The sequence below is a fragment of the Lathyrus oleraceus genome, chromosome 7, assembly GCF_024323335.1.
Source record: "Lathyrus oleraceus cultivar Zhongwan6 chromosome 7, CAAS_Psat_ZW6_1.0, whole genome shotgun sequence".
Lineage (NCBI taxonomy): Eukaryota > Viridiplantae > Streptophyta > Magnoliopsida > Fabales > Fabaceae > Lathyrus > Lathyrus oleraceus.
Genome location: NC_066585.1, coordinates 9186486 through 9193569, shown reverse-complemented (window position 1 = coordinate 9193569; position 7084 = coordinate 9186486). Strand labels below are relative to the sequence as shown.

Genomic DNA, 7084 nt, shown 5'->3' with positions numbered 1-7084 from the left:
CTATCTCATGTTCACAACTTCATGTTAGCAATATGTCATAAACATATAGGCATACCAAAATAATATTGCCTTCAGAAGTATGCTAAACATAGACACCACTCAATCTACACTTTCTAAATCCTTGGAGCTTGAAAAATGAATCAATTTTTAGATTCCAAGCTCTAGGAGCTTGTTTTAGTCCATACAGGAGGTTGTGACATATATACCTCCCGATTCTTTTTCACAAATCTAGGAGGTTGTGACATATATACCTCTTCTTGCAATGGACCGTTCAGAAATGAAGATTTCACATCCAAATGCATCAGATGCCAATTCCTGTTAGCAGTTGTCCTAATCACCAATCTAATTCTCATGTCTTGCTACAGGAGCAAACACTTTAAAGTAATTTGACCCAGGTTTTTGTAGGAAGCCTCTTTCTACTAACCTTGCTTTGTGTTTGCCAATTGATCCATTTGGCTTTAGTTTTACCTTGAAAACCGATACGACACTGATGACTTTCTTGTTCTTTAGAGCTCAGTCAACTTCCAAGTCTTATTTTTTTCTATAGCCTCAAGTTCTTATTTCGTGGCCTTCAACCACACTTTCTTCTTGAGCGCTTCTTCAGTACTCACTGGTTTAAAGTCTACTAATATGGCACCCTTGATAACTTCTTCTTAAGAGATTACTTAAGTATCTTGCAGCATGTTAAACTCTGCAAACCTTATTGATATGCTTCTGATTCTTTGTGGCATCTGAAGTTGTTAAGAATCTCCTTCGGATGCTGGAACAATATCAAATGCTAAAACCTCAGAAGTACCACCTTCAGAGGCATGACCACCTTCAGAGTATGGAATATTCCTAGAGTCTAGATCTCCACCAGATTCTGAATCACCATCAGAATCTGGATCAGAATCAGATTCACCTTCAAAGTCAGGCTTACCTTCAAAATTATTTTCTGATTCTCACTCATTTTCAGAACCTTCAGATTCTAAAGTATCTTTAGAGGTTAACTCTACACTAGAGTTTGATTAAGATTTACTTTAACCCCAGACATATGATTCCTTCACAATTACATCTCTGTTGAATTCAACCTTGTTATTGACAAGAGAATAGAGCTTATAAGCACCTGTACTGTGGTACCCTACAAGCAACATAACTCGACTTTTGTCATCCAACTTCTTTCTCTTAGTATCTAGAACATGTTTGTAACAAACAGAACCAAAAACCTTCAAATATGCATAATCAGATTCAGAAGCCATCATTAGCACAAATTCATCATCAGAATCTCCTTTGCCTACATTTGCTTCTTCTGACTTCCTTTCCTTGTTTGATCAACAATCAGCAACGAAGTGGCCAAACTTCTTACCACAATAGCACTGAACTTTCCTCTTGTCATACTTATCCTTCCCCTTCAAAGCATTCTTTTTCCTTTCAGAAGTTGAGGTTTCTGACTTCTGAACACCATTAGATCTCTTCCTGGCTTCTCACCAAGACTGCTTCTGATATTTCTTACCAGAAGCTGCTTTCAGAGCCTGTTGCTCTACCTCTATTTCAGAGTTTCTCTCAGTCAGACGCAACTCTTGTGCCTCTAGACTGCTTTACAGCTCTTCAATTCTCATGGTGCTAAGATCCTTAGAATGTTCAGTTTCTATAACAATATAATCAGACTGAGGAGTAAGAGATCTAAGTACCTTCTCAATGATACTTTCTTCAGAGAGAGTTTCTCCATACAACTTCGTCTCATTTGTGATAAGAATCACTCTGGAGATATAGTAAGATACCTTCTCATTGTTCTTCATGCCGAGATTCTCATACTACTTAGAGAGACTAAAGCTTTACCTTCTTCACGGATGCATCATCACCGTAGCACCATACCAGTGTGTCCCATGCAGTCTTCTCCATCATCGAATAAGCGATTTTGTCAAACATGTTCACATCCACACACTGATGGATGTAGAACAACGCCTTCTGGTCCTTCTTCCTCAGATCAAGCTGATCATTCCTCTGTACATCCGTTGCATTTTCTGGAAGTGCAACCGGAATGTAATCATCATTGACGAGATCAAGAACATCTTGAGCGCCAAACAGCACACACATCTTAATCATCCATCAATTCCAGTTATTACCATCGAACACTAGAAGCTTATTATTCAGATTACCATTTTTGTTCATCTTCAACCTTGTGCAAACCACTCAGATCTCACGAAACATTAGTGTTTCCCAATCCCATAAAATCAAGAATGTGATTATGTTACGATTCCGATCAGGAATTCAACACGAATTCAAGAAACGAAATCAACCACACAACATCTCATCGTTCACCCATGTTTCCCTGTGGATATGAACTAAATCTCTGGATACCAATGTTTGGTGCATAACATGAAGGAGGTGAAGATGGAAGAAGTGAGAGAATAATAAACTTCCACTACTATTACAGAACGATTACAATAAGTGGTTGCACATACACTGTACATAATGCACACACTCAGTATTGCACTATCAACTATTGACGACTATACTGTTTATATATACAAACAATAATGTCACGTAGACAAAAGTGCTAACCTATATTAACTAGGTCAATCTTAACAAAAACTAATACTAAAATACTGAATTACCCTTCAAAATTATATTGAAAAGTTCATCATCAGTTTGAATACAAAACAATGACATCAAGTGCATGTGAGCTTTGATGACTTATCAATCGTATCATTGGCTTTAAACTACTTATTCACAAACAACAATGCTATATTCTGATAAATAGTCCATAAAACATATTGATATCAATTTCCCCTTCTATAAATACACAAAATATATTGAACTTGATTCCCACTTCATTTGAGAAACAACAACTTTTTCACATTCTTTCTATCACACAATAATTTCTCAGCGTTTTCATTGAACCTATTGATCCAAATCTTATCTATTACTTTATTATGACATACTTTCTATGCTCAAACTTAAGGAGAGATATTAAATATAATATAATTTATCTAGTTAACTAATTTGTTTTAACAACTTATTTAGTTGTTAAAATTGTTTCCTTTTTTATAAGAGTAATAACAAATGCCACCAACAAAACAAAAAGATATATTTTTAATAATTATAAAAGAAAAAAAATATTTATGATTTTTACATTGTTAATCAATTAAATACATATATCTATTAAATTATATTTTTATTTTTAAAATACTGATATGACATGATTGAATGTTATTAATTAATAGTGTAAAAATATTTTACACCGACATTGTATTATCTTTATGTTTTTATTAAAACCAACTAAAAAATAATATTTAAAATAATATTTTATAATATATTAAATTGTTGACACTTATAACTCATTATTTTTTTTAGTTATATATATATATATAGAGAGAGAGAGAGAGAGAGAGAGAGAGAGAGAGAGAGAGAAACACACTCTCAAAATTTAAATCTTTACTATTATACCAGACAATAAAACTTATAAATATTAAAATATAATTATTATTTTAATTAAAAAAGGTTTAATAGATATGCATTGATAATCTAAAATAATTTTTACATGATAATAGAAAAGTAATAGTCTATTAAATTATTTTTTCTTTTAAAATATAAATGTGATGTGGTATGATACATCGTCAATGATGACAATGTAAAAATAATTTAATTATTTTTTTTCTCTTAAAAAATCAAATATACACATTTTAAAATAATACTTTTAGACTTAAAAAAAAATCATTTTTCATTAAAATACACAAGTTTGGTCAAAATAAATAAATACACATGTTAATATAATAATTTCATACTTGACCAAAAACAAGTTTAGCATTTTTTCATTAAAATACACAAGTTTGGTCAAAATAAAAATATACTGTACATAAGTAAAGTAAAAAAAATTCAGTATTTTTCCGGTGAAAATCCACTATTATTTGTTTTTCTCCCTCCAAAATCGTGTGGATCTCTGCAAAAAATTCCCATAAACTCATCCATTCCCATTTCTTTCTCCATCCCAATCTTTCATCATCATCATCGCTGTTTCATTTTCTTAGCGGTCTAAATTCAGAATTGATCTTAAATTTGTTGATTTAATAAGATCTAGGGTTCCACTGATTCCCCAGCTGTAATAACAAACAATCGCATTTATTCCTTTCCAATATAGAATATAATCTGCACGCGGTTTCTCTACAAACGCATTGAAAACCTAATCCCCGATTTGATTGATACATTTGGTTTTTGATGAGAATGGAGATTGTTAGCGATGTGGCTTCATTGGATTTTGAATTGTTGCACCTCCCAGAGGTGTCTACTATGGGACTCAAGTCTAATTTCACCTTCGTCCAGACACTTTATAACCATTGGCTTTCGCTTCCTGAAACGAATCACTTGGTATGTGTTTCGTTTCTCTATTCTGAAATCATTTCATATCCCTACTGTATGTTCATTTTCATTTTGGAGATTCTAATTGGCTCTTTTGTGTAGGCAACATCATTGCTAAATGATGTGAAATCCGGTATTCGTTAAATGTTCCCGGTAATTGCTCAAGTCCAAATGCTTCTGGTAAAAAACGGGAAGAGTAATATATATATATATATATATATATATATATATATATATATATATATATATATATATATATATATATATATATATATATATATATATATATATATATATATATATATATATATATATATATATATATATATATATATATATATATATATATATATATATATATATATATATATATATATTTTACTCTTCCCGTTTTTTAGGTCATGATTTTCTTGATTCTTCTACTTTAATTGCAGAATAGTGTTTATGTTTTCTATCAATTTTGGATAATTAGAATTTCTTGATTAATTCTGATGAACCCTCACTAGAAGCAATTAATTCTAGCCTGTGGAAACAAAGGGAGAATCTCAAATCGGATAGAAAAACCCTGACACAGGAGTTGGTTAAACTAAGAAGCACCTTGAATCCTCTGAGTAAGTTGCTTCTATTGAGTGATCGTCTGGATGGAATGGAGAAGCATCAACAACAAATGATATCGTTCTTGGTCATGGTCATACAATGCCCCGGATTCCTGGCTCAGCTGCTTCACCCTAAGGAAAATAACTGGCGTTTTGCAGAACAAGGGAATATGTGGGACCATAGTAGCCGAGATGACGAACCAATTCCTTCTGATGGAATGATTGTAAAGTATAAGCCACCTGTAAGTGAAACACTAAAGCCTATAGTTCCGCTATCTTCTGCCTTTGAACCAGAACCCGAACTTTCTGCAGACGGGCAGTCCTTTTCCCGAAAACGTTGAAGATACTGATCATGAAAATGAGAGGCACAATGTTAGTGAAATGGAGATGGAACCTATCACGAAAACTTCAAATGAATGATCTGCTTTTGAAGTAATGATTGTAGAAATGGAGAAAACTCAAGCATGAGTGTGAATTATATGCTGTTGAGGGACGATATTGGGTAGGTCACAGGGTTTGGATTCTCAAACTGAGAAAATTGAACTTCAGCTTTAGAAAGTAGCAAAATTTAGAGAGAGAAGGAAGCAATTTTCCTTGTGGTTAAGTCATAGCATTATCAAGTCACCTTTTAACTATTTTTTCTTCCATCTTCCTCCAGCAGTTGTTTGATCCTCATTTGGATTCAGTGTAAGTATTCTCTATATTTTTCATCTCTTTACATGATAAATGAATACGCATTATTTTCTATGTTCATTGTTTGAATGCTTGTGGAAACAGAAGTTGAAGAGAAGCGGTAGTGCTTGCGATGGTTCTGTCATCGGCAATGGTGTTGGTCTGACGAACAGGGAGGTTGAGAAGCGTAGGACAAGAATTTTAGAGAGACGCAATTGGAAGTTGGAGAGTATGGTTTATCATTGGGAAGAAGATCATGTGATACCGATCCTAGGTTATCTGTGGATGATTCGAGGTTTTCATTCGATGCACCTCGGGCTTCTTGGGATGGTTACTTGATTGGGAAAGCGTGTCCGAGGTTTTCCCCTATGGTTTCTATTCATTGTGATAAGGTTTTGGTTGAGGAAGAAGAAGAAGGAGAAGAAGAGGTGGTGAATTTGGAATGTGGTGGTGGTGGTGGTGGAGAGCATTATCCTGGTGATTCAGATCAGACAAAGCATTATTATTCAGTTCGGAGAAGGAGAAGTTTTGATAGGTCAAATTCTCGTAGGAAATCAATGGTGATTGGAGATGTTGATGAATTGAGAGTGATATCTAATGCCAAGGTTTCACCGGCCACAACCGAGTTATTCTTTGGTGCAAAATTCTTGATCATTGAGGAAGATTTGAGGGGTGCTAATCTGAATCCTAAGAACAATGGTATTGTTCATTCTAATTGTACTACAACGTCTTTCTTCTAAGGAAGCCTGTGATGTTGAAATTGGAGTTGATCCAAAGGGGCCGAACAAGTTTCACAAATGGGGCAAGTTGTGGAATAAATTGGGATTAATACAGAGGAGAAAGGAAGATAAGTTGGGAGAGAAAGAATGTGTTTTTGGTGATGTTGTTAATAAGCCGATTGCCGAGTCTTGACAGAAGCTTAGGAGGGTTGTTAATGAACAAGGGAGTGAATCGGTTAGTGAGAAACTTATTCGTAGCTATAGTGTTAGTTGTAGAAATCATAGTAGAATGCCTGGTTTTGCTCACCATGTTTCTGATGAAAGGTTTCCGCCTAATTATTTTTCGTTTTTGATTTTGTATACGTATTACAGACGTCTTCGATGGAAGGTCTCAGCTGAATTCTTCCCATTTTTTGTAAGGTAATCCCTTGTCTCACTTTTTTTTCTCGTAGTCATCTTTGATGTTTTCACGGTTTCCATCTTTACCTTCAATGGGGATTTTCTGAAACAAAGTGTGATGCACATTTCGTGTTCATAGTTTCATTTCTGCCTTTTGGATTCATGTCAACCTTCCTACTAACTTGCCTTCAAATATAGAAGTTATAGCTCATTCATTCATATTGACACCAATTGTTTTGCACATGTAGTTTTTCTTTGCACATTCACCCTGATTATTTTGATTGTTTTAATCATCATTCTGATTATTTTAATCTTTAAAAATATAATGTTTTAGAACCTAAAATAATGAGGTCTATGTTT

The 7084-nt window shown here is 33.8% G+C and overlaps 2 pseudogenes; both read left to right on the top strand.

Moving 5' to 3' along the window:
• Nucleotides 1-4203: 4203 nt before the first annotated feature.
• Nucleotides 4204-5402, top strand: LOC127101700 (heat shock factor protein HSF8-like; annotated as a pseudogene).
• A 258-nt stretch (nt 5403-5660) lies between these two features.
• On the top strand, nt 5661-6749 carry LOC127101699 (protein OCTOPUS-like; annotated as a pseudogene).
• The last annotated feature ends 335 nt before the right edge of the window (nt 6750-7084 follow it).